At 36.7% G+C, this 25,581-nt stretch overlaps 1 protein-coding gene across 4 annotated transcripts in view; it reads left to right on the forward strand.

The window, feature by feature from the left end:
- FARS2 (phenylalanyl-tRNA synthetase 2, mitochondrial) overlaps positions 1 to 25,581 on the forward strand; it is a 237,463-nt gene that overhangs the window by 1,985 nt on the left and 209,897 nt on the right. For 3 of the 4 annotated variants that reach the window (XM_029961409.1, XM_029961410.1, XM_018076885.2), the window contains exons 2-3: positions 4,028 to 4,094; positions 4,647 to 4,720. The gene's annotated coding sequence lies outside the window, so the exon portion shown is untranslated. Of the gene's footprint in view, positions 1 to 4,027; positions 4,095 to 4,646; positions 4,721 to 8,568; positions 8,589 to 25,581 lie in introns of those variants that run through there. The other variant, XM_018076888.2, reaches the window with a different exon arrangement.

The raw sequence follows: 25,581 nt of genomic DNA on the forward strand, positions 1-25,581 counted from the left end.
CAGCCCATTAGGCTTCTGGAAATGGAGGTTTTTCCATACATAGAAAATGTCTTGGATATTCTCTTTATCAAAGCCCAGACTAGAAACGTTAAGAGGAAATGTTGCATTTTTCTAGAAAAACGTAAGCAACTACAACACTGGGATAAGCAAAACTTAGGTTTGAGAGTTTAACAAAGTTATGTGACATCATTCTGTGGATGAGTGTGGCAGTTGTTCCATGGAATTTTGCAAGAACCTTCAGTTATTGTTGAAAATAAAGTTTTCGTGTTACGATCTTCAGCTCTAAAAGATGAGAGAGTAATTAGGATGAAAGCATTAAACAAATTTTGTTTACATAAACAGTATTGATTTAATGGTTGAAAAGCAATTATAAATTATTTTGAAATAGCCTCTGGTGCTAATCCTGTTCCTGAATCTCCCTGACAGTTTCTGTGAGTTTCATTTTTTAATTTTTTTTTTTTTTTTTAGGTAACCATGTTTTTCTCTTAAAGAAGCCTGGAAACCCCATATGTTTAGAATGAGCAATAAGATCAGGCAATGCATTATCAAATTCAAAGCAAACCTATCAAAGGAGAGAAGTCTTTCCTCTTGTCTCCTTTAGGTAGTGTAACCCATAATACACTCAAGGAGGGAAGAACAATTTTTAGCAGAAACTTGTAATCTTTATGCAGTTGGATTGACATTTTTATCTGGAAAAATTAATATTTTCTTATGTATTTTATTATTGCATTTCCTTGGAAGCAGTGGATTATGGTCTCAGAAGCAAGGAATTATGGTCTCAGAAGTCCTTTCATTCTGCAGGAAGTGGACATTGCCTCTGCTGTGACTGGAGTACACGTGTTTCTGCTGGCCTTTGTATATGTGCATCACTGCAAGCCTGCAGAGGATTTGAAGGACAGACACAGCTCAAATGACCATTGTTGTGTCCTGTGCCTATGTATGGGGAAGCACTAATAGCCGCTTAATTAACTACCTCCTCATTCCTAGGGGAAAACCACACCTGAATTTAATGCAGTCATCAAGCCAGAACCAGTCAGTACATGGGTGGATTCTCCCCCCTTACCCCCCCCCGCCCCCAAAAGCCAGAACCAGTCAGTACATGGGTGGATTCTCCCCCCTTACCCCCCCCCGCCCCCAAACCTCTCTTGTTTAAAATTTACTGCTGATTAATTATTATATTTTATGGAGATTTTTTTTTGTACTTGCAGTGATACATATAGTTATTGTCTAAAGGAGTTTGTGGGTGTTCATTTGTGCAGAAGTCTTTGCCTTCGCCATTTGGTCTGAGGAAAGAAGGTGGCATGTGCCTTGCCTTTCTGCATCTCTTGGGATAAATAAGCACTTTGAGAAGGACAAAATAGTATCCGTACCTGGAACATTTACTAATATTCTAAGTATGTAGCTGCTAAAAGTAAAGGAGGAATTTGAATTAAATACCTGCAGAGACTGTGGACTGGTGTGAAAAGAAACAGCTGTTCTATTCTCTGGAGCATATTTGATGTCTTGTCGTATGTTGCCGAATAGTTCCTTGTAGTGCACTATTTCAGCTTTATGACATGGCACTGAACACTTTCAGAGAGCATGTGTTTTCCTGGTACACTGCTGTTGGTTTTTGTTATTTTTCTTTGGGGGTCAGAATGATAATTGATTGTTGTGATATTATCATCATCTCTTTTAATTATTGTTTTTCAGTTTATGACAGCATTGCTAACTTTACCCTGCTGCTGTGGTATGATGTCTCTCTTCTTCTCTGCTCTTAGTTCCTGATTGACAGTGTTGTGCACAGGGAGATCCTATACAGCAGAGTAGGACCGTTTAAAGAAGGATTGTAAATCACAAGAATTTCAGGATTTCAGTGACAAGTGTAACAAACTATAATTTAACCATTCCCTATGGTGAATAAGATTTCCACAGTATTAACAGGAGGCCTTGACTCACTCTGCTATTAAAATATTTATATTTAATTGGTTGCCCTAAAGAAAGGAATATTTTTATTCAAGAGGAGAAACTTCCATTTTTCAAATTCAGCTGTACTCCTAAATTCTTCATGCATTTTGAAAAATTTTGCCTAGAAGTTCAAAGGGAAGGAAAAACCATGACAAAACTCTTATCTCAGTTTTTGTGAGTTTTCCCCATCTCTTTCCAACTGAATTGCAGAATGTTGGGTATTTTTTAAAGTAAGATTGAATAGTAAGAATAGTAATAATACGAAAACCAAATTTCAACCAATCATTTCTGTTGTAATACTTGGTCTTCTAAGGGAATACCTGTTTTACCACTGATCCTAAACCTTTACTGGTTCATGATCTCTTGTGCTGCAGGCACTGAACTGAAAGAAACACCAAATTTTGTTTTCCTTGTTGGCCACAGTTTTAACTTTCTAATTTCTTGTGGCAGTGTGCAACAGCAGAGGACTTCATGGGCATTGTGTTGGCTGATAATTAAGCAGCTGATATGAAGCAGCTGGACAGTTCAGCAATCCCAGAATAACTTCTGGATTGATGATATGCATTGTTGATATATACCATATTGATTTTAAAAGATGTTGTTAGTGGACATATGTTGGTAAAGTACTTTGAAATGCTTGAAATAAAAATGCTATGAAACTCCAGAATTAAAAGGATAGTTTTGTGTAACAGTAATAGGCAAGAGAATAAATAATAGAGGATTAAAATTACCAATAGTGCTTAAATAGTTCAGCGTGTAATAGTTGCATCAAATGTGAATGACACTTTGAACCTTAATGCTGATGAAAGCCAAGGTATTTTTTATAATGAAAACCTCATAAGAAATTAACATATTTTTGCTATGTGGTTCTTTGTTATACTGCAATCTTACTCAGAAATCTAATAATGAGAAGCATAAAGGACAGAATTAATTAGGTGTTCCCATCTATGGCCTCATCAATTCAGAAATGTTTTCTTTGCTGTGCTTTCCAGTGTTTTATCAAATTTAGCCTTAAATAACTTCCCTTTCTGTGGGAAAATATATTCTACTTTATATGGTATTGCTGTTCAGAAATGTTTTCTGATGCTCAGCCTATGCCACCCTCTTCCCTGAGTTCATCCCAGTTTTTAATTCATGCCCCTTAGAGTCAGGCTGTTTAATTCCTCTCCCTCCTCTGTGATTTACACTATTGTCATATTTCTCAAGACCTGTCATCCAACCAGGCCACGTAATGTAGTTATTTTGGTATTTTTTCTGCCCTCTTTTAGAGGATGTTGAAATTTTTAACTTAGGAAGCATATTTAGCTGTAAAACAAGGACTGATATTTTGTTTAAGAGCAACTGAGAGTCTCTTTGTAGCCAGCCCTGTATCTTTTTTCTTGACTTGTGATTTCTGGTTTGGCAGGTTGGTTACAAATGGTACTGCCAATCACGATTGCATCCAAGGCATTTTGCTAGAGCAAAGTTCTTTCTTCTCTTGAGTTTATTTTTTGTCATATGTAAATGTGCATGTGAATATGCATAAAAAATGTGTGTAAGTGTGTATACAAGCATGTGGTGGTAAAGGTTATGCCCTTCATCCCAGATTCTCCATGGTTCAGTGCTAGGGATTGGTGCACAGCTAGCACACTGCTCTGAGGTTTTTTTTCTGATTACCCAGTCCCCATGTCTCAGGTATACAAAATCAAAGACATCCTGCTGCTTGGGTGCATCCGAGTTCTTCTGCTCTCTGGATTATGGGCATGGGTTTTCTTCTCAGGCGATACGAGGAGCTGGCTCTACTCAAGTCAGGGACTATTGCTTAAGTCCTTCCCTGGAAATCCATTTCACTAACCATTTTCTTATAAATACTTCTTGTGTGATTATTTGCTAGAAGCAATTCCTGGATCAAAGTATCAGTAGATGTGGAAGTATCATGTGGCTATAAAGTAGTGTGGAGCTGATATAAGAAAACATGTTATCCAAGCTAAGGTAGAAGTAGAAAGTTCTTGTATAATGTATTGGAAAGGTGCTGTTGGGGAAAGGTATGACCTCTGATAACGGGACATGTGGAAGAAACTAATATTTTTAATTTTTTTAGGGAAAGAAAAATTAAGCAAAATTTTGCTTTACAATGGATGTGTAAATCATCAAGGATTAAGTGTATTGTAAGTAGGATATCTATTTAGTTTTCTGATTGTGGGACATGGGGAGGGGGAATGATTTTCCACTTGTAACACATTTTCATTTTATATGATGCTGTGCATCCATATGACTTTTTGTTCTGGTAACTTGGACTTTTAGTCCAGCTAAAAAACCAACAGTTTGAATAGGAAGCTGAAACAAATTTTTTTCTGGGGAGGAAAGAAAACTATGGAGCAATGTTTTAGTTGAAATGGAAAGAGGAAAACAATGTAACCATATTAGGAACTGTAGTAATGGTAGAGTTTAAAATACTTACTTTTGCATGATCTTTGACATTTTTATTTTTCGTCTTGTGTCACTATCAGTTTTATGTCCTCAGAGCTCTGGCCACGTGTGACAGTGCATTAGGGACATATTCCTATATATATATCATGTTTCTGATGCATTTGTAAGATCAGCTGAATTGTCAATATTTCCTTACATGCCTTCACACTTCTAGATACAACTTCCTTTTTATTTTATTTCTGTTTCTGGTTTTTATATCTGGGCTGACTGTGTCAAAATTTTTCTTTCAGACGGTCCCTGAAGAGAAGAAACAAAGCACTGACTAAAGCTAACAGAGCTGAGGGAAGATTATCTGTACTTGCAGGTAAATAATTAAAAATAAATTTAGCTTTCTGAATCTCTTTGCCACAAACAGTGCAAGCCTTTTTAGTTAGTAACAAGTTTTCAGTCCTTCTCCATTTTAATTAATAATTGAATTTTAATTTATTTAATAATTAAAAATATTTCTTCATCTTCACCAGCTGCTAAAGACAGGTACACTGGCTATCTAAAGTTGCTTTCCGTATAGAATTGATGCATTTCTTTAGTCCTAATACAAAAACAAAGAAACTTTGAGACCTGAGACATAAAGATAGGTAGATAACAATAATAACAATAGATAGATAAATAGGTAGAAGATGATAATCTTCCAAAGAAGAAATTCAGAAGGACAAATTCTGTCATCCTTATATCAGAGTATCATATCTTTGAATCCCTTTGAGATCTGCTGAACCACCTAGGCAATAAGTTGCTGTTCAGTGTGTGAAGAGGTGGCAGAATTAGGTTCTCCTTACTTACAAACCAGTTATAATTGATGCAGGTCAGAATTCAGCATAGGATGCTCTGGTGAATGGTGAGGGAGCTCAGGGAGCTCTTGGGAGAGGCAATAGTTATGTTTTTACAAATCTCTCAGCCTTCCAGTCTGTTACATCCCTGGCCCCATGGCAGAATAAGCTAAAGGCGGTGTGTGTTTGTGTCTCTTTATAAAGTTTTGTGTGTTACCTCAAAATGAGAATGTGTGGCAGTTTAGACGGGGGTGCAGGCCAATGAAGTGGAGCTGTCAACTTTCCAATAGGAATGGGGTTACATTCTGCTGAAAGGTGGGAAAGGGGGAAAAAATAGTTTAAAATACCAAATACTGTTCTGGGAATATTTTTGAGAACCCACGTCTCTGTCTGGAGACCTGAATTAAGTATCTCCCTGTTCTACTATTTCTGTGGCTATCTTTTTCAGGTATGCTTTGTAGCCTAGTGTTGGTTTTGCCCAGGATCAGACTGTGGGGTTTTTCTGTTTGTTTAGTTGTTTGGTTTTTTTTTTTTTTTTTCCTGGCACTGTACATGCATTGTTTCTTTTAATTCATTTTTATGCAGGTGCTTTTCATTGTTATTTAACTTTTTCCTTTTTTTGAAAATGATTCCTGGTGAAGTATGTGTACTCCATCTAAAATGGAGAAAAACAGATAAACAGAGTAAATATTGGGTCTTCACAGAGATTTAATGGTGCTTCATTTAATTTTTTTTGTGTGTGTATGATTTCAGAATTGGTTTCACTTTGAAGAAACCGTTCAAGACCTTTGTTAAGAGTATTCTTACTTTTGAGACTATTAACATAACTTTTTTCATTGCTTTCTTATCTATTTTAGATTTTAATGTAGCTTTTTTCCCAACATTTGTTTTAACTTTGATTTTATTATACTAATTACTCTCACTGTGAAAATTGCATAGTGCATTACACCAGCTCTTCCAGTGGGAAGATAATATTATAAAATGGACAGATATGGTATTGTACATGTAAAATTAATAGATATTGAAGATGTAACTAAATATTGACTCCATATAGGTTTGATGAACTTAGGAAAGCTGCTTGCTTCTTTTATGTTGGCACGCTAACTTCATCAAGTTTTATGAAAGAATGTTGTTCTGAACAGATAGAGAGATTAAAGGTTAATTTTTTCTGTTTTCCCTTCTGTCCCTCTCCATCCATGCACAGATTGTGGTTCTTATTCCATCCCCCACTTTCACTCACAACATATTTTATTCTAATAGTGCTATTTTTTTCACTGTTTTCTTGTGGTAGGTTGTATGGTTAATATACTATTCATTCTACAAACAGAAACTCTGCCAGATAGATTTGAACTAAGTTGCAGTAACACCGTGTTTATTCTAGTAACTGTTGTTATTTAAATTGTTCTTTTTAAAATAAACTTAAGAGATATTGCAGGTTCTACCAAATCCTATTTTCTCACGTGATATTAGGAGTTCGTTTGACCCCAGTGTCCCCTGACTACTCTCACTCCAAACCCTGAGTGGCAGAGCCTGCTGGGCCTGTATGGAATATGATCTTTCAGCATGTGGCAAATTGCAATTCTACAGATGGTTTTAAAGAAAAAATAATAACAATTATTATGTTTTAATTTTTATTCTCTCAGTATGTAACGGACGTGGAGTTAAGTGAAGATTGTTTTATCATATGTGACCTTGAGCTATAATAGCATCTTATTCTTCATTAATAATAAAGATTTGATTCTTTCATGTTGTTATTTCCTCTTCTTCCCTGACTTGTATGGCTTCTTTCACCTGGTCAATGTGTGTATCTTGGCTTAAAATGCAAGATAAGGGGATGTTACCTTTGTTATCTAAAGACTGGATGGAGAAACACTTCTGTGTGCCATAGTCTGAGAGGTGTATCCCAAGCTCTGTCTTAGGTGTTCTTTCACTGAGGCTTGCTCTGGAGGGAAGTGTGACTTGCAGATGTCTGCTGTCACAGAAAGGTTCTCTGATATAAATAAAAGACATGGCTTTCTCAAGGCTTTTCAAACAAAGGTTTTCTTTTGTTCTTTGTGCTGGGCTTTGTGTGGTATATTGACATTATATGTCGAAGTATATCAGTATTAGAAAGCCTTATAGGAGGTGTTACACAGTAATATTAAAGATGTTAAAACATTAAGCTGCTCGGGAGCCCATTCTCCTAGGATGTTGCGAGTCATGAACTGAAATATATCCTATTTTCTAGCATTAATGGCAAAGAAAGAAATTAGTGATACTAGTCTTGCTCTTTTTAGTGTAACACTCAAACTTTTTTTTTTTTTAATCTGGTGGTAGCAGGACTGGATGGAGACACAATTAAATCTGTATTTTAAGTCATGCTTGCCTTGCTTTGCTTGCTACAGAATATTTTGGAACTAGTTTTTCTTTAACAAGTTATAGGAGATGTCAGCGCCTCCTGAAGGTTATAAAGACAGTTGTGTTCAGATGTAATCAAATAGAGTATTACAAGGTAGGTCTGCCTGAATACTTATGAATTAATCCTGACTGTAAACTTTTACCAGAACTGGAGAACAGTTGTATCAGGAAATTAGACCAGGATTAAGCAAATGCTTTTTGAAATTTGACTTGTATTTATTTGAATAGGCAGAACTTTAAATTGAACATTTTTAATAATAAATTTTATCATCAATATTTATCAGCAACATTGTTTATAATTCAGTGTCAGTTGTTGCAGTTGAAGTATTTTTAAGGAAAAAGACTACTTTTTTTATCCTTAGGCTTTAAACATAATTAATGCATTTATTTAGCTGCAGTTATAGAAAATGTTTCATAATATAAGTAGAATATTCACACATCAGGTTTTCTGTCTTTTGGTAACCCATATACATTCATAACTGCAGAATATGCAAAGTAAAATTTTTAAGCTTGTTAATGGAGGTTGCCTAGGTAGTTAATTCTTGCGTGTCTTCTTGGGTATGCTTGTCCTTAAAAAAGCCAAGTTAAGTCTTTCATCTTGCAGCTCAGCAGACTAAGGAGGCAGCACACAGGCTTGAAATGTCATGTGGGATTTAGAAGAAGAAATGCAGAATCCATTCACTTGTGGTAAATTTTAGTGCTGGAATCAAGGAAATAACAGCAAAGTGTTTAAAAAAATATGTAATTATAGTAAATAAGTTTGCTAAAAAGACCACAGTAAAGGAAACCAAACTGAAAATGTTTAACAGTGCAATCTTACTTCATTTTTGTTTTACCTTCTGAAATTTGTATTGCTGTGAGACCAACTGTATTGAGACAGATACTGTGATTGTGTGAGACTTGCTGGCAGAGCTGTCTGTATTGTTTGCAAATTTTGCTGTTCATGTAGGTCCAGCATTTTGTGTTGGTTAAATGGATTGGAATGAACTGTGTCATTTAGAAACTGATGTGGTGAGTTGTTTGTTGTTTTTTTTTCTTTTACAACATGCAAGTCAATACAACACTCTGTGTAGGCTAGCTGCTTTTCCCTATACTTTTGTTTTATTTTTTCATGCTTTTTTTTTCTTTGAAACTCATGTGACTGGGGATCGAATGTACAGAGTTTCTAGACAGATTTTGTTTGCTGTAACATAGTATATATTTGCAATTCTAGCCTCAGACTTTGGGTTAATAGGTCTTGAGAGATCAAGGGGTCTTCTGCTTCTAGACCTCATTAGGTATAAGGGAACACAACAGCCTAAATCACTAGCAAATATGGAAGAATAAAAAAACCCTGGTTGTTGATTTCTGTTTCGCTCAGTCAATAGGAAAGAGCTCCAGAGATAGGCAATCATTAAAAAAATATATTTTTGCATTATCTAAAAAAAAGTGTTGGAGTAAATAGAATTTACTTCTTAGTAAAAGTTGAAGGTCCCATTTACACATTTCAGAGATAGTGGGCTCTTATGGAGAGTGAGCTGACAGTAGTGTTTTAAAGGAGAAGAAAGTCTCTTTTCTTCTTTCAAGAGCAGTAAATTTATAGGACTCACTTTCTACTCACAGCATCTTAAACTATAATAATCCATGTTATCCTGCAGCTGTGCCTGTACTCAGTCAAGAGCTGAGTCTAGAACCATTTCTTACATGTCTTGACCCAGTAAAAAAGCCCTGCTAGTGTTGTTTTTAATTGGATGCCTGAAAGTGGCTCTGCTGGCAAAGTGAAGGAGAAGAAAGATGGTAGGGATTTCAGTCACCGTTTTCTGACATCTCTCTCTTATCTTTATCTGTCTCTGACAGGGGTTGAGTGAGAAGGAATCAAGCAGACTGGGGAATCATTTCACATCCCAATTTAGGATTTTAGGGCTCCATGAGGGATATTTTTCCATTGCATGGGAGTAAAATCCTGCAACTGACTCCCTGGTCATGAAGGCATAGCTGTCCGGGGCTTCTGAGCAGCTACAGCAAAGGAGGCCTAAGGTGTGGTAATAAAAGTTGTAGTAACATCATTCCCTTTCCATTGTTTTTAGTATGTTTCTCTAACATGAAGTAGAAGGAGGTGCTAAGAGCAGACCTCTTTGGTTATATCTACAAAACTTCTTGAACTTGGATGCCATGGATTTGATTAAAAAAAAAAAAGGCCTTTTCCAACAAGAAATGCACTCATTCTTTATTTCTTTTGACTTTAGATGACGCCAGTTTATCTTTCTGTTAATCTTCAAAAGCCTTATAAATTTAGTGCCCTATTTCCAGTATACTGGAAGTATTCCAGTATATTTCCATGCTCAGATATGGCAATATATTGTTGCAGGGGTGAGCAATGTGACACATGAATAAATTTATAATGAAGATAAACCTGTGTAGGAAAGAAATAGTTGGAATCTTTTAAAGCTATTGATGTAACAATAATAATAGTAGTCTGTTTTCCTTCAAAACCTGGAGTAGCCTCTAATACACTTTTATGGAAAAAGTTACTTTATTGTATGTAATGTAGTCAACTGTCAAATTATTAATTTAAAATTCAGATCTGAGGATAAATTCAAAATCTGTAGACTCATATGGAGTCCTCTTCACTTTCACACTGCTGGAGTGCTTTTTGATGAAGACAAAAGAGGATGGAGTAGCAGCTAGTTGTCTGGAACTGATCCATGGTTCATTGCATTAAATTGCAATTTTTTTCATTAACTTTGATCATCCTTGGATTGAACCTGTATGCATATGATTTAATTAGTAGCAAGCTCAGGAAATGCTGGTATGTTGGCTTTTCTAGTTTCTTGCCTACTGAGATGGTAATTGCATAAACCAATATATTTGTATGTCTATGATATGGGAAGTGCAGAAGTACCCACAGTTTGCTTTCCTAGAGGTGGACCTCCACCTTAAAGTTAGACATTTTATGCTAAACCTCTTTTTCTTTCTAATTATAACATCAAATCTGATCATCTTATGTTACACATAAAACAGGTCTATTTCTATGTCATTATGCTGAAAAAATGAGCAGATTGTAACTTTATTGTATGTCTGATTTTGAAATACATTAAAAAACACCCTACCCTTTTGTTTAACCTTCTAATATATTTAACTCTTGATAGACTGATTTCACCTGAGAGCAAAAAGGAGATTCTTTTAATGTCAAATGTTTAGTTATCCAATAGAGTATATTTTCATCATGAATCACATTGAAGGTATTAATGCTGTTATTTTATTTTAGTTTAGTTTAAATTATGTAAAGCAATGTAGCTTCATGTTGGGATGTGCCTTTACATTTATGTGAGTTTGGGGGGCAACCAAAGGAAACCTCTCTCCATAAGGGCAAGTTTGTAGACAAGGCTCTGAAGCATTTGAAATGTTTTTACCCTGAATCAGATTTCTATCACGTTATTCCTTGCTTTATTGTACCTTATTAGGTGAGCTGCCCCAATGCCTTAACCTGAGGCAATTAATGAAGTGAAAGTATTGTTTGGGGTAAGGGAGGAAGGGTGGTGGGAGCTGGCTGGGGGTGTTGACACTGGATGCAGAGATTGCAGTGTAGATATGTCTTGTTTGTTTTGCAAATATTGGCAGACCCCATTGTGAGTCTGAATGATTTACAGACTAAAGGTTTATGAAAACCACTAGACTTCTTATGTATTAGTAGCATAAATAGGAAAAGTAGGTATAAAAATCAGGGGAGAAAGTGGGGTGGTAGCTTATAAGCCTTTCTCATTTTAGCAGGTGTATAACTAGACATAAATCTGTCACTTGGGTTCACTTATGCTTTGGATAGTTTGCACCCAATTTTAGCACAATAAATAGGGATTCTCTAAGATGTCAGTTATATGCCTGTCAATGAAAGCTAACCTAAAAAACTTAGATCTGTGTCAAAAAATATTAAAAAGAGCCTCAACTTTTTTTCCTCAGGAGCATGTAAGACCTACCGAAGCAACATTAAATACTATACGAACAAGATTCTAAGGGATTAGGTGGTATTTTCTCTACTGCTTTACAAGAAGAAAGGTTTCATAGTGACTGCAACACAGCACAGAACATATGCTCCTTTTGAGGCAGACATTACCTTCTTGAGTAAGCGTGACATATGCTTAGGCCATGCTGATGGGTGATTGCATATCATCTACAGTGATTTTAGGGCATATGTATTACAAGGATATTTATATGCTTTAGGGAGTAATCCAGACCACAGAAAATGAATTAAGTGATGATCTAAGTTTAGTTGTTTGTTGTTTTTTTTTGTACCTGACTGCTGATCGATGACCTTGTATTGCTACTTCTGCATTTGCAGTTGAGAAGGGATGTAGGTAAGCAAATGATTTTTCTCACTTGCCTTTTTCAATCTAAAAATTAGTAACTCCTTTTAGGAGAACAATATTTTTAAGGTACACATCTGAGAAACAGGCATATGAAAATGCGGTTTCAAACAGAAATAAAAGCAGAAAAATATCGTTTAATATATTATATATATATCCTATCTTGCCTGTTATATATCTTGAGACAGCATAGGTAAAAGATCATGGTGTTATTGTACAAGCTGGGAAAACTTCTCTTGCTCTGTCACAAAACTGCTGTTCGACGACTGCCACAAGAATTTCTAGGGTATAATTAGAGAATAGTTGTCTGACCTTTAATGATTGGTTTCTTGTGTTTGAATATTTCAGTTCATCAACTTCTCTGGCTTTGAAATGGCTTATTGTTTCTGTGTGTTTTTACTCTTTCAAAAAACTATCATCATTGCTGTCATAGCTCCAATACCTCTGAAAAAGCAGACCTTTAAAAAGCAATGACTCTCAGTCTTTTGCCCAGGATCACCCACATTGAAATGTGCAGTTTGTGTTGCACAACCCCTCTCTGCATGTATGGTTTGACTCTACAAAGTCTCTCCAGCAATCCCTGTTCATCTACAGTGAAATGCAGTGGCAGCTTGTTTCAGATTTCTAGTTGTTAATCAACCTGTTCACACTTAAAAGTGTTGCAGCCCGGTGAGTGCAGTGAGTATCCTGGATGATGATATGAAAGAAGTGAAATAGAAGTATGTAAATGTAATCTGCACCCAGAATGGCAGATTATTTTCACTGACAAAGCTCATTGCTAAAGCAGACTATAATGTTGTATGATTTTTGAGAACCAGAGTGTTACTTTCACTTAAGCTGTTGCTGGGTGCTGTGTTTTGCCATCAGTTTTTGAAGACACTATTGGGTTGAGTTTAATACTCATTCTTAAAAATTCCAGTTTTTAAGCATAGATTCCTAAGGAAATAATGACTCCAAGATGGTATTTGTGCATCTGCTGTAAGCTCTCTTTTTTCCACTTCAGTTATATTTCCCAAGGAATATCTGAATCACCAGAGACAGCAAGTTACAGGTGATGTGTGAGAAAAAAAGGGCTTAATGAAGGAGAGAGATCCTGTTAATTCCTCGGCTAAATTGGAGGTCGCAGGATGAATTTGTCCCTTACCGCTGAATCCGCAAACAAGCTTTGCCTCCAAACACAGAGGAAATAAAGTTTTACTGGTTCTGCTGCTTACAAAAAGAAAGCTTACTGTAAACTCCTTAGCCTGAGGATGAATTGTGTTCCATTGGCTGACACAACTTACTGAAGAGGAAAATAGAATAGTGCTGTCTGAAATATTTTAAAAGAACCAAGAATGGATGCTTTAGGAGAAAGACTTGGCATGTGTTGTCTTTCAGAGTTTTAGAAGAATAGTGTATCTACAGGAGAGGGCTTGAAACAGATGATACTATTTTTCATAGTCTCTGAGATGATTAGCAAATGTTGGAACTTAACAAGTTATAATCAACTGTAAATGTAAGCTGTAGATTGCTGCAGAGGGAGAAGGCTGCTGCTGCTTAGACAATAAACCTTACAGTAACACATCTACTTCTTAAAAGCTGTCAGTGTGTTGCCATCATCTGGAAAAGTACACAATAGCTTGTCATAAACCTATCAACTCTTCTGCTTAAATGAACGTCTCTGTTGGTGATGTATTAGATCTGAAATGAATTATTTTTAAGTGAAAACTGTCCTCATTTTGTAATATAACAACCTCCTTTCACAAATAAATTCTGAAGTAGAAATATTCTAGATGTTTGGAATATAAATCCATAACTGAGAAAAATAATTTTGCAGAAAAAAAGTCCAAGAAATCGATTAATATTTACTTATTTATTTATGTATTTTAAATCTGTTTGTTTGCCTCACTATAGAGATCACAGAAATCTTCCAGCATATTTTGGGGTTTTTTTCACTGCTGTGGATGAGCAGCTGTGCAGGAGAATTCTATTTTCCTCATCTTACAGACTTGCAAAATCCTTTAATATCTTGTGTTCATAACTAGAGAGAAAAGAAAAGGTAGGGCATTTGTTGTGCATTGTGTACTACAGGTCAGGTGGGTAGTAAGTGGGGTTTCTAAGACCCGAAAAGTCAATGTTTAAGTGTAAGATTTCTCTTTGTGTGACTTGTTGAGATATTTGTGAACCTTTGAGTCTTTCCCAAGTTTCGCATGAATAGTCTCTGCCCATTTTCCCATTTTGAAAACGTCAAAAAGGATGTTAGCTGAACTATAGGTTTTCTTCTGTGTGTTAGCAATCAAATGTATTGTGTGGGTCTCTCTGTTTGAGGAACTCATGGCGGGGAGAGCACTAAATCCAAATTAGCTATAGTTAGGTTGCCCAGAGAAGTTGTGGAAACTGTTGCTGGAGTCATTCGAACCAGCAAGACAAGTCCCTGAGTGACCTGCTTTGAACAAGATGTTGAACTAGATCACCTCCAGTTCTCTCTTTGAACCTAAGGAAGTTTATGATCCTGCAATTCTGTGAAATAAAGAAGTGAAGTTTGTATTCATTTCTACAGGAGACCGGTCCTGGAGGTATCTTTTAAAAGTCCTATCATCCCTAAGCCCATCTCTGGGACTGTCCATCTCTTACTGTCATTAGGCATTGTTTTCCTTGTGGGCAGTTTTGCTCCTGAGTAGATTTTGTGTTTGTCATGAGACAGTAGAAAGTGGGAGATAGACCTTCACCTTAACTGATGCATTAATTCTGTGGAGGACTTGTAGCTGAGATTTTCGGCAAGGATGTGCGTGTTGTGAGCATCTGGGATGTGGAGGAGAATTCCAGCTGTTAAATGATTGGGTTCTTTGTATCGGGATCATGTTATCCTGCAGCTTGCACTTCTTTCTGGAGTGGACTAAGGTGCAATTACTGAACCCAAAGAAAGGGCTCATGCGTCCTGAGAGCAAGGTTCAGCACAAACTCTTTTCCTTGTGCTGCTCATCTGTTCAGCCCTGCAGTTTTGGAAGAGCATTTAAAACTTAATTTCTCTAATCTTCCATTTGTACTGAGAAAGCTGCTCCTTTGTAGTACCTGTCACCAGTGAAAGGAAGTCAGTCACAGCAGTAGTTTATTATTAGCTAATTTTGAGAACTGGGTATCCACTTTTCCCATTCCAGGGGAAATTACTGCAATTCCAAAATGTGATGGAGAAATGCAACTCTCACTTTATTTTCTGTATCCCTTTCCCATTGCTTCTGTTAAAATGTTTTGGAGCTGTAAGAGTATCCCAGTCTATGCTTCAGCAATTAGTACAGTGGGCCATCTGATGCAGATTTGATTGCTTGAGCACTATAGTACATGGAAAAATCCTCTATGCAACTTGAAGTGGTTTAACAAAGGAGGATGTATTTTTGCAGTCCACATTCCCCATGTACACACATGCAGAAAACATACACACACACCCATTGCAGCCAAACCACCTGCCTTTTGGAGATCATGCCTCAGGTGGGCATGGTCAATCCAGAATTTGGACTTAGGTGACCTTATTCTGTTACTGGGAATATTCAAAGTAATTTGATTTTAAAAAGAATGCTTTTCCATTTCTTCAAATATGAGGTAATGTATGAAAAATAAACCAACAATTTTTAGAGGCTTTCCTTCAAGATGCTGGTCTGCAAGGCATGTATTAGGTAGTATACATCACTCTTAAAATATAGAATCATGTAGTACTAAAGATTTGCACTGGTCAAACTGTACCCATTCAGAGTGTCACTGATGATATTATATAAAGATCTCATCACCAGATGTGAATGCAAAATTCTTAGAAAACTGTGGTTGTATTTCCTACTGATGGTTGATAATAGAGGTTCCCTTCTGATGACATATCTATCACCTTTTGGTATTTATAATCTGTGATTTATATTTGAACTAGGCTTTTACCCTCATAAGAGGCTAGAGCATAAACACAGTGAGATGTGAAGCATCCTTTCTGTAGAAAGCTGTTTATGGTAGCTCTTGAGAGTTCTCTGTTGATCCTGAACCCTAAAATCCTAGATACAAATATACCACAGCCTGGGAAATGAATTTGCACCACTGTATGACTGCTGTGTAATGCAGGTGATCTTTGTGTCTTCTAGTCATCATAATCTTTTCTTACATAAGGTAATAAATGATACAAGTACTTTTAAAAAGCTGATTCCTGAATATTCAGGGCTAAAGGCTCTGGGCTGATCATTGCAAAAAGACATTCCCCTGCCATTGCTCATGTCTTACAAGTGGCATGAAAGACCTGAAAACCTCCTTTTCTTGCCTTCTCTAGACGCTACAGAAAAAGATGTTGACTTCATTTATACTCTCTTTTTAGTAGTTGCAAGAAAAAAAATGTGCTATTTATTTTGTCAATGAAATACCAAGTACTTCAAGATGAGATTAACTTAGTAGAGGACTGCAAAATCTTTACTGCAACAAGCAACTTTACCCAGATGACTTGTTTGCTGAAAATAATTAGGAATGTCTGGGTAGCTGAAAGCTTTCATCTACTGTGCACCAAGAGCATCTGGTTTGTTTTGTGCATTTGTTTCTTCGCTCACAGAAGTTTCCTAATTTTCCAAGCCAGCCAGGAAAACCAGCAGAATTCTCTAAGGAAAACTCTGCTAGTTCACTACAATAAGGCCAAATAATTAGATTCATACTGTTAGAATAGATACACAGACAGCTTACAATCAAAAACAAAACACCCCTGATTCAGCAGACACAAGTTGTTTTCTGGTATAGTAGGACAAAGATCAAAGTTCACCTGTCTCATAGCAGGCTGGTTGGACTTTGCCAACATTAGGACTGTTGTCCTAGAAAAACTCTGAGGTTCCTGAGTGGGAGCTGAAATAACCTGGTGCCAGCATCAGCGAAGATTTCATGTGTTTAGTTTGTTCTTCCAATATGGCTAACATAATTCCATTTCATATATCCACTTCCATAGAAAGGAATCTTTTAGAACAGGTAAATATCATACTTTTAAAGCCATTTTCCCTAAATACCTGTGTTTGTCATTAACCAAAATGAGTTTATTAAAAAGATTCAGTGGTACATGACAGAACTGAGATTTTATACTTATTGTGTCATTGATTACCCATTCATCACTCCGTTTATATGAAAGTAAGACCTTTTCCCATCAGGCCCTTCAGGCTCTCATTCAGATATTTAAATTGGACTGGATACTTTTGCTGGTTGTACTTCTATAAATTATGGTTTCCAGAAGTGTAATTGTTAGCGGTGGGCTACTTATCAAGTTTTGTTTTCAGTGAGTCTGGCACTGACCCTTATTCAGTCTGGTAACATGGGTGGAAAGGCAAGAGAAGAAAACCTCTGCTTTTGCGTTGTGAAGAGCAGATGCCAAATAATTCTAGATACATTCAAGAAAAAAAGATCTATTGGTCGAGGCTGTAACAATTTTTGGTTGCACATGTAGTAAAATTTCATCTTGAAGAGGAATCATAGGAGATCAAAACCTGAACCTGTTTCCACTGAGATAAATCAAAATGTTTGTTCGTAGGAAGATTTTTGAGCTCAAATTCTACAATGCTGAAATATTTTCAGGTCAGCGTAGACTAATTCTTACTAACTAGCTGTATTTAATCAAATGTGAATGCAAGACAGATTAGGAAAGTAAAATGCAGTATACAATTATGACCTGGAAAATTGAATTGAGTTTTATTGCTGGCATGCATATCTGATTTTTAAAGAAAATATGAAACCTCATTATGCATTTTGTTTCATTTTTATTTTAAACAGGCTTTTAGCAAACTGAAATGTTTTCAAAGGTTAAAATTTAGGAATATATCTGCTTAGGTGGGATGAATCCTGTCCCCACAAGACAACTATGAAAAGGATTTGAAACGGTCTCAGTGGTCTGTGTAGCCATAGATCAGTGATACCACTTATTGGGTGCACTTTTTTCTTTTCATAATGAGGGCAATTTAATGCCTGATAAAATGAGAATTTGTGTTATATCTTTAAATAATTTTGGTTTTGTACCATTCTCAAAGGTATCAGGAGAAGCCTGTCTTTTGTTGAACATGTAATCAGGACTTGCAACAAAGACACTCTTTCCACCTATCTTTCTGTGGAATTGAGTCTTAGTCCCTGGTGGGTCCCATTGAAATCAGTGGAACTTCTCATGGAGTTAGGAGCTGTTGTTTGGTGCGTGTAAAACTACTCTGGTGGGAGCCACAGAGATGAACTCATAAGTGGTGCCCGTAAACAGCTTCCAAGAGAGCTCAGCTACACTACTGGACCTTGTTTCCAGGTTTCCATTTGTAGTCACAAATTTTATTCTCTAATATGTTATTAAACTGGTATAGGTAATACTGGAAGGCAGGTCAGTGTAGACAAACATACAGGTAAACCTTAAATGTTAAGGCACATATTATGTGTGGCCACAGATATAAGAAAAGCTGAGAAATCTGATTATCTTGAACTCAGAGTTATGTATTTGTTACTTGTTAGTTATTGATTATTGTGTCACGTTGCTCTTAAGGTTAGATAGCACTGATGTAACTGATCTTACTGCCTAGTGGCAGTACCATAATAACTATGTAGTTTGAATTTCCATTCCAGTGCCACTTTCTTGAATATTTTTGCTAGAAAACTAAAATATTTTTCTTTGCAGACATCTAGGATATCCTCCTCCTTTCCCTTCCAGACATTGTACTGTCTCCATATCTTTTTGTACCTCTTGCTTCAGCTGAATTTTATGCTGAATATTGAATTTCATAGTGAATACTACCAGAACTTTCTCTTGGCTTACCCCTACTCTTTCTTCCCCCCCTCATTATTAGTTGTGTGGTTCCCCCTACCCTGTACTGTATTTTGTTATATGTAGCTGTTGAAAGAGTTTCTCTTGCCACTACTCATTTAATTAAGGAGATATCTGAACAGCACATTTTTCTCATTATGGTTACTACATTATTTTTTCATTACCTATCCTTATATCTATTCTTGCTCTCCTGTTTTAATAAATAGCTATTGTCACTGATATAGGAAGAACAAAGATAAATGACAGATGATAGATTTGAGGAGGCAAAGAGCAAAGTTTTGTAGATCAGGGTTTGGTGGTCTTTTTTTTGGGGGGGGGGTTTGGTTGTTGCTGTTGGTTTTGGTTTTTCTGTTTTGTTTTGTTGTTGTTGTTGTTGTTGTTTGGGTTTTTTTGTTCTTTTTTTTGTTGGTATGAGGTTTTATATTTTTTTTTTCTGAGTGGTAGTGTAATATCTATGCTGGGATTTATTCTACTCATAGTTCATTGTAATCTGCTTAATCTGCAATGACTTGAGAACCCTGAGGACTGATGTAATCTACAGTGATAATACTACTGGCTAAGGAAGAGTGAAATATATAGATATTAACATACATTTGCATTTTCACAGGGTATTACTGTGTTCTTGCAACTTTTCTGCATCCCAGTTTGCCTCTGGTGAATGACATATTTTGTTCATGTCTTTGAAGTGTTAGTAACTGTTCTTTTTCTCTGCACAATTATTCTATTTGATGATTTTGCATTTCTGTAATATTGAGCTTTAAACTACAGTAAACAGACTGAAGTGATGATAGCAGTAGTTTGTCATTTGTGATGGAGAATCGTGTCAATGTAGTTGAATTTAGTTTGACCTCAGTGATCTCCCCCAACCCTAAATGTCAGTCCAAAAAAATAATATTTTCAGGAAGAATTTCTTTACAAAGGGAAGTCATCCTAGATATCTAGGTTTTAGTACTGATGATCTGGAGCAGTGGATAGTGATATGTATTCTATCTGTGTCAGTCAGAAGTGCTTGAGGGAGAGCTTAGGTAAGTTTTCTTCACTGGACTCCATATTGTTTTTATTTCAGTGTAAGTCCACCACCTCAAGTTTAAGGTATATTGCTGATTTAGAATGGTTTGGGGTCACTTTTTGTGGCTCTCCACTAACCTCTGAACTGAGGCACACTCAAGCCTCAGAATGTATTGGTAAAGAACGTGATTTTAGTGCAAAAAAATTCTAAATTAATGTGACAAATGAGGACCAGATGTGTTTCTCTTCCTACTTAATTTCTTGCAATTCATTCTCTATTCCAACTTGAACCTGTAGAGAAACCTACCTAGTGGGCATAAAAAGGCCATCTTTTGGAAAGAGATCCAAAGTAGAGACCCCCAGAGCAATGATCAAACAATGATCAACAGGTGCATCCCTTCCTCCTTAAGTCACAGTGCAAATGGGCCATTATCTAATGCCTTGAATCAAGGCTAACTTATGTAAATAATAACACGGGGGGATTCCTGCATTCATTTATTTAACAGGCAGAAATAGAAGTGGTTGAAGAGAGTAATAAAACAATATGATCAAAGTGGAGGTGTTGACGCAGATGCTTTGTGAGTACACACTTTGTACAGTTTTTGTGATGAAACTTGCACATTTGCCTTACTTGAGGTAAATGAACTCATCAAATTGAGGGAAAATCTGAGAGATTGTCAGTTGTAGATTTCCCTTGCTGATGTTGCACGTTTTTATTTATATATATAGTGTTCTCATTTACTGCTGTTCTCCTGCTTGGTGTTTTTTAAGCAACTGGGCTCAATCACATTGTCAGATGAATCAGGCAGCTACATGAAGCATCTGACCCATAGGTCAGTGTTCTGTCTTTTTCTCTCATAAAGGACTGAGGTACTGATACTATCATATAAAGAAGACCTTTATCATGTTGGAGAGGGGATGACATGCTGGCATGGGAGATCTTTGAGTAAGACTTGTGTCTTTTTGAAAAAGAAAGATGAAAATAATAAATAAATAAATAATCAGATAAATGGATGGCTACTAAATATTTTAGAACTTCACCCTGCTTGGGAATTCACCTTAATGAAGGTCATCTGAAGATGAGGTAGCAAGTAGAGAGAAAGGCACATGAACCTGCAGTTCTGTAGGTCCTTAAAATATGTTTTTCTTCTCCTTGTTGTTTTTAATGTAAGGTACCAAAGTTAACTGTTACTGATGGGAAAGTAGGAGGGAGCTTTATATTATCTAGATTGACAGTGTGAGTGGGATGATCAGAGGGAGTTCATCTATTCTTTCCAATAACTTCTGGCTAGGGCAGGGCATAACTTTCAGAGATGTGTTCAGTCTACGTGTAAATACTTTGGTTAATGGAAATTGTGTCACATGTGTTTCCAGGTATTTTTAAAGACCAAGAGAGATTGGCTAGTAGTGCTCCTCAGTCAACTAGAGAAAAGCATAAATGAGTAACAGCTTGTAATCAAATATATATATATAATCTCTGAATGTGTGTGTATGCACATTTACGTGTGTAAATGGCACAGACCTGAATGATTATCAACTGCAGCAAACTTGTTACCAGCTCCTGGATAGGATCTATCCGAAATCAAGGCCTGTTGATAGACTGGGAAAAAATTCAACTTCGAACCTGTTTTCTAACCCAACTTAACCCAAACTAGTGCTTTTCTTTTCCAGATATGTCCATTTCCACAGTATATGTGCTTCAGGCTTTTATTGCCTTTGTTCCTCACAGGTGTTGAAAGGGATCAGAGTGCTTTCATAGATTCAAACCAAGATTCCAAACCATATATGCTTCAAGAAACATAAACAGAATTTAATTGTGCTTCCTATTGTCAGAACTTGCTCTTTAATTCATGTGTAGTAAAGCTAATTAAGTGATAACACTGATATTCTCAAACCATGATTTATTTTTCTATGTATTTAAAACAACATCTTTATGTTGGTGGTTGCATTTGCCATCCACCATTGTTGTTCTGGGCTTGGAAAATTACAAATTTACATTTCTAAGTGTAAAATACGTCTTAAGGAATGTATGTTTCTAAAATGAAAGCTCCGTTTCTGCTCTCATCTCCCATTCCAGAAGCTGGAGACGTTAAGTACAATGCCAAGTACTTTAGAGATGCTCTATAAAAACATCATAAGTAAAGGACAGGCATGGATGGAGACCTCTGCTTTATTTTTTTACTCAGAATTGTGAAGAGGGCCTTTAGAGCTGAGCAGTTTTCCTATCTGTACATCATGAAAATAGTCTCAAATACCAGGAAGAGACAAACTTACTTTTACATGTGTGTTTTCTAAGCATTTTGGAGTTTTTTAGGGGTGACAAGAAAAAATACCTCTGATGAAGAAAATATGAATTTTTTTTTTCTCCTCCAAGTATCACTGCTACTTCCCCAAGTAATCAAACAAATCAACAGCAAAAAAAATCAGCTGATTTTCTTTCTTTTCTGTCTTTTTTAATCTCTACAATTATTCCATTTTATGATAGTGTGTTATCACTGTTCCTTCTAAAACTTTATAGACTCTTTGAAGTAATCAGTATGAGTTGAGGAGTCACATGCATAGCCACTTAAACCTGTGAATTATGATGGGAGAAATTTCTATTAAACTTTATGGTGGGTAGATAAAGGCTTGTAAGATTTTCAATTAACCTGAAGGATTAAAGCATTACAGCTATTTTTCCTGCTTTGTGAGAGTGAAGAAATGGTAACCTGTTCATTACATATAGGTAGTATTTAAAGCAGGAAAATCATTCTGTTTTCTTAATACTTTGGGAATGAAATTAATAATTACTTATGGGGTTTTGATAGACTCCCAGATAAAGGCAAGAACAATAGTTAACCAGCAGCTGCATGAAAGATACTGGAATAAATAGATGTAAGTATCATGACACTGGAAAATAGATGTACCAAAATAATACTTAGTCTGGTTGATTGTGCATGTAGTATGCATAACAGGTTAATCTGAGGCAAAAAGCCCAGAAGGATTAAAAATTTGCATGCTATAGGATGATGGGGCAGGAACAACCCCATGGTTTTGTTCCATTTTTTTTTTTGTATGTTTGGTTTTTTGTTTTGTTTTGTTTTTTCTTTTCTCTTAATATATTGTAAGTGAGAAAGAAGCTTCTCCAGGAAATGATTCAGAGCAGGTGCCCCAGGTGAAAAGAAATCTTCTCCCCAGTTGATAGAAGGAAAACTTTGGTTCTTCTGGACACTGAGTGTTTTGCTCTGATCTGCTGAAGCCGTTAAGGAGACATTTGGGTTAAAGTGTTACAAAGACATTGAAAAGTATAAATGCTTGGCTGGGTTGGTGTCAGATCACAGAATGACTTACAGGTGGAGTACTAGAGACTACAGGAAGATTAGAGGAGTGGGCAATACTGATTGTAAATACATAAGGAAAGGCTGTGGCCAAAGAAGGTAAGGTGTTTATAAACAGAAGAAGGATGTTATTATGTAGGAGAGTGTGCTTGCTTATGCCTATGGCTGTGTATGAGTTTGTTGTACTGGGAGAGAAGAAAACAGAATATGGAGCATAACTCAATTGGATTAAAAAGTTGAAAAGAAATAATGACATGAGAGAACAGTATAAAACTTAATCCTATTTTTTTTTAATATTGGCAAAATGCTCTGGGGGATACAAAAATGAAAACCAGAGTTAAATAGGACGTTGAAGATGTGTAATAAATATATAAGGCTCATGGAGTAGGTTAGCAAGAATGTAAGCCAGAAATTTTTTAATATTATTCTACGGATTCTGAGAGGAGCAACAGAAGACTTTCTCTCATTTGCAAATGGTGTTGTCCCAGTCCCTTCCTCTTCACACCTCGCTGCACTGTTTGATAACACCCTCTAGATGGTGATGAGGGATCCCAGCACACTGAGTTTCTCCTGACTCCAGAAGTTAGGATGGATACGTGGTGTGGGTTTGGTTTTTTAAAAAAAAAAAAGTTATTTTGGACAAAGTGTTGGCATAATTGTAGGTGGTGTTTGAGCTAGTGTAGATTTAAATACTTAGATGATGAAATCAAATACAGTCATGAAGAAAATGTTCTGTTATCCTTTGATTAAAACATTGCATAGATACTGTAGCCTGTTATTTCATAAGAAGTTATGAGCATACAGCAGAGTATTTCTAGGGAACCCATTTCTGGCAGGGATTATGTAAGTTTTGCCTTGGCTTTTCTTTGGGTTGCATGCTTGTGTTACTCAACAGCAGGACACTGTTTTAGAGCTCTGCAGTTTCCTTTTCTTAGCACAGCTAAGAGCCACTATCTCTGCTTTCTGGTAAAGTGAAATAAATGCAGTCTTTACACCAGAGAGTGTTGGGATTTCTTTGATTTGCAAGTAGTTGCAGCTGCTCTGTTTGGGAAAACTAAACAACCCATCACCCCCACATACCTGCTAGAAGAAATAGAGTGCCATTGCAAGAGTATTTTTGGCTTGTCATATGTAAGACTGGAACTCAGCGTGTTACTGTTTGTTTGGGTGGGGTTTTTTCCTTTTTCTATGTTTTATTTGAAAACAGAAATCTTATGTTACTTTTAAAAGTACTGAAAGAATTGATTAGTCATCCTTCCTCTTGAAAATATCAAGGTAGTTTAAAACATTCTGCTGGATGAAAAGCAAAAGGCATTACCTTTTTAATCATTTTTGTATGCTGGGACATGTTGCTTTGCTTTCTGTGGAGTAAATCAAATACAGTATTGTTACAAAGGCTTAATATTAGGCAGGTATTAGAGGAAATAGTGTCAACCAAAACAGATGGAAACCTGATTATTGCATCATTATTCCAGTATTTTCTTAGGACGGTGCAGTGATGCTGCAATCCCTTCGTCTCTGTGACCCTTCCTTGGGCTTCACTGGGAAGCCCAGAGCTGGACAGAACACTCCAGGTGTGGCCTTACTAGTACTGAGCAGAGGGGAAGGATCACCTCCCTGCCCTGCTGGCAGTGATCTTCCTAGTACTGCCCAGGTTGCTGTTGGCCTTTTGTCACATGTGAATGGCTCACAGTCAGCTTGTTATCCATCTGGACCATCAGGTCCTTTTCTACAAAATCACTTCCCTGCTAGGCCCCAGCATACACCAGTGCTAGAGGCTGTTACTCCCCAGGAGCAGGATTCTGCTCTGCATTGAACTTGATGAGGTTCCTGTAAGCCCATTTTTCCAGTCTGTAGTGATCCCTCTGACTGGCAGCATGTTTGTCTGGTTTATCAGCAATGCTTCCCAGTTTTGTATCTTCTGTCTAGGTCTAGGGCATGAATGGACATGTTAAAACAGTATTGGACCTCATATTGACCCCTGGGGTACACTGCTAGTGACCAGCCTCCAGATGGACTGTTTGCAGCTGATAACAGTCTTCTGAGGCTGACACTTCAGTCAGTGCTCATTCCACCTCACTGTTCACTTATCTAGTCTGGACTTTGCAGTTTGTTGATGAAGATGTCACGGGAGACACTGCCAAAAGCCCTACTAAAGTCAGGACCAACATGCCCACTGCTCTCCTCTCATCTGCCAAGCCAAAAATCTCTTTGTAGAAGGCTAGCAGGTGCATTAGACATGGCTTCCCCTTCACAAATCCATGCTGAAGACTCCTAATCAGCTCCACGTATTTTGGAAGTTATTTCCAGGATTATTTGCTCCAACACTTCCCCAGGGATCAGGTGAGCCTGACTGGCTTGTAGTTCCCCAGATCCTCCTTCTTGACCTTCCTGAAGATAGGACTGACATGTTTTCTCCCATCTCTCTTTTCTGCTAAACTTATATAGGGAAGACCTTTAGACTGCAGTTGCTTTTTCTTGATGTAACCTGCTTGTTATTTTTGTAATAACACTTCTAATTTAGACACTGCAGATAAAATAATACTGTTCACTGATTTTAACTTTAT

This window comes from Manacus vitellinus, unplaced genomic scaffold (assembly GCF_001715985.3).
Source record: "Manacus vitellinus isolate BGI_N305 unplaced genomic scaffold, ASM171598v3 scaffold_33_pilon, whole genome shotgun sequence".
NCBI classification, from domain to species: Eukaryota; Metazoa; Chordata; class Aves; order Passeriformes; family Pipridae; genus Manacus; species Manacus vitellinus.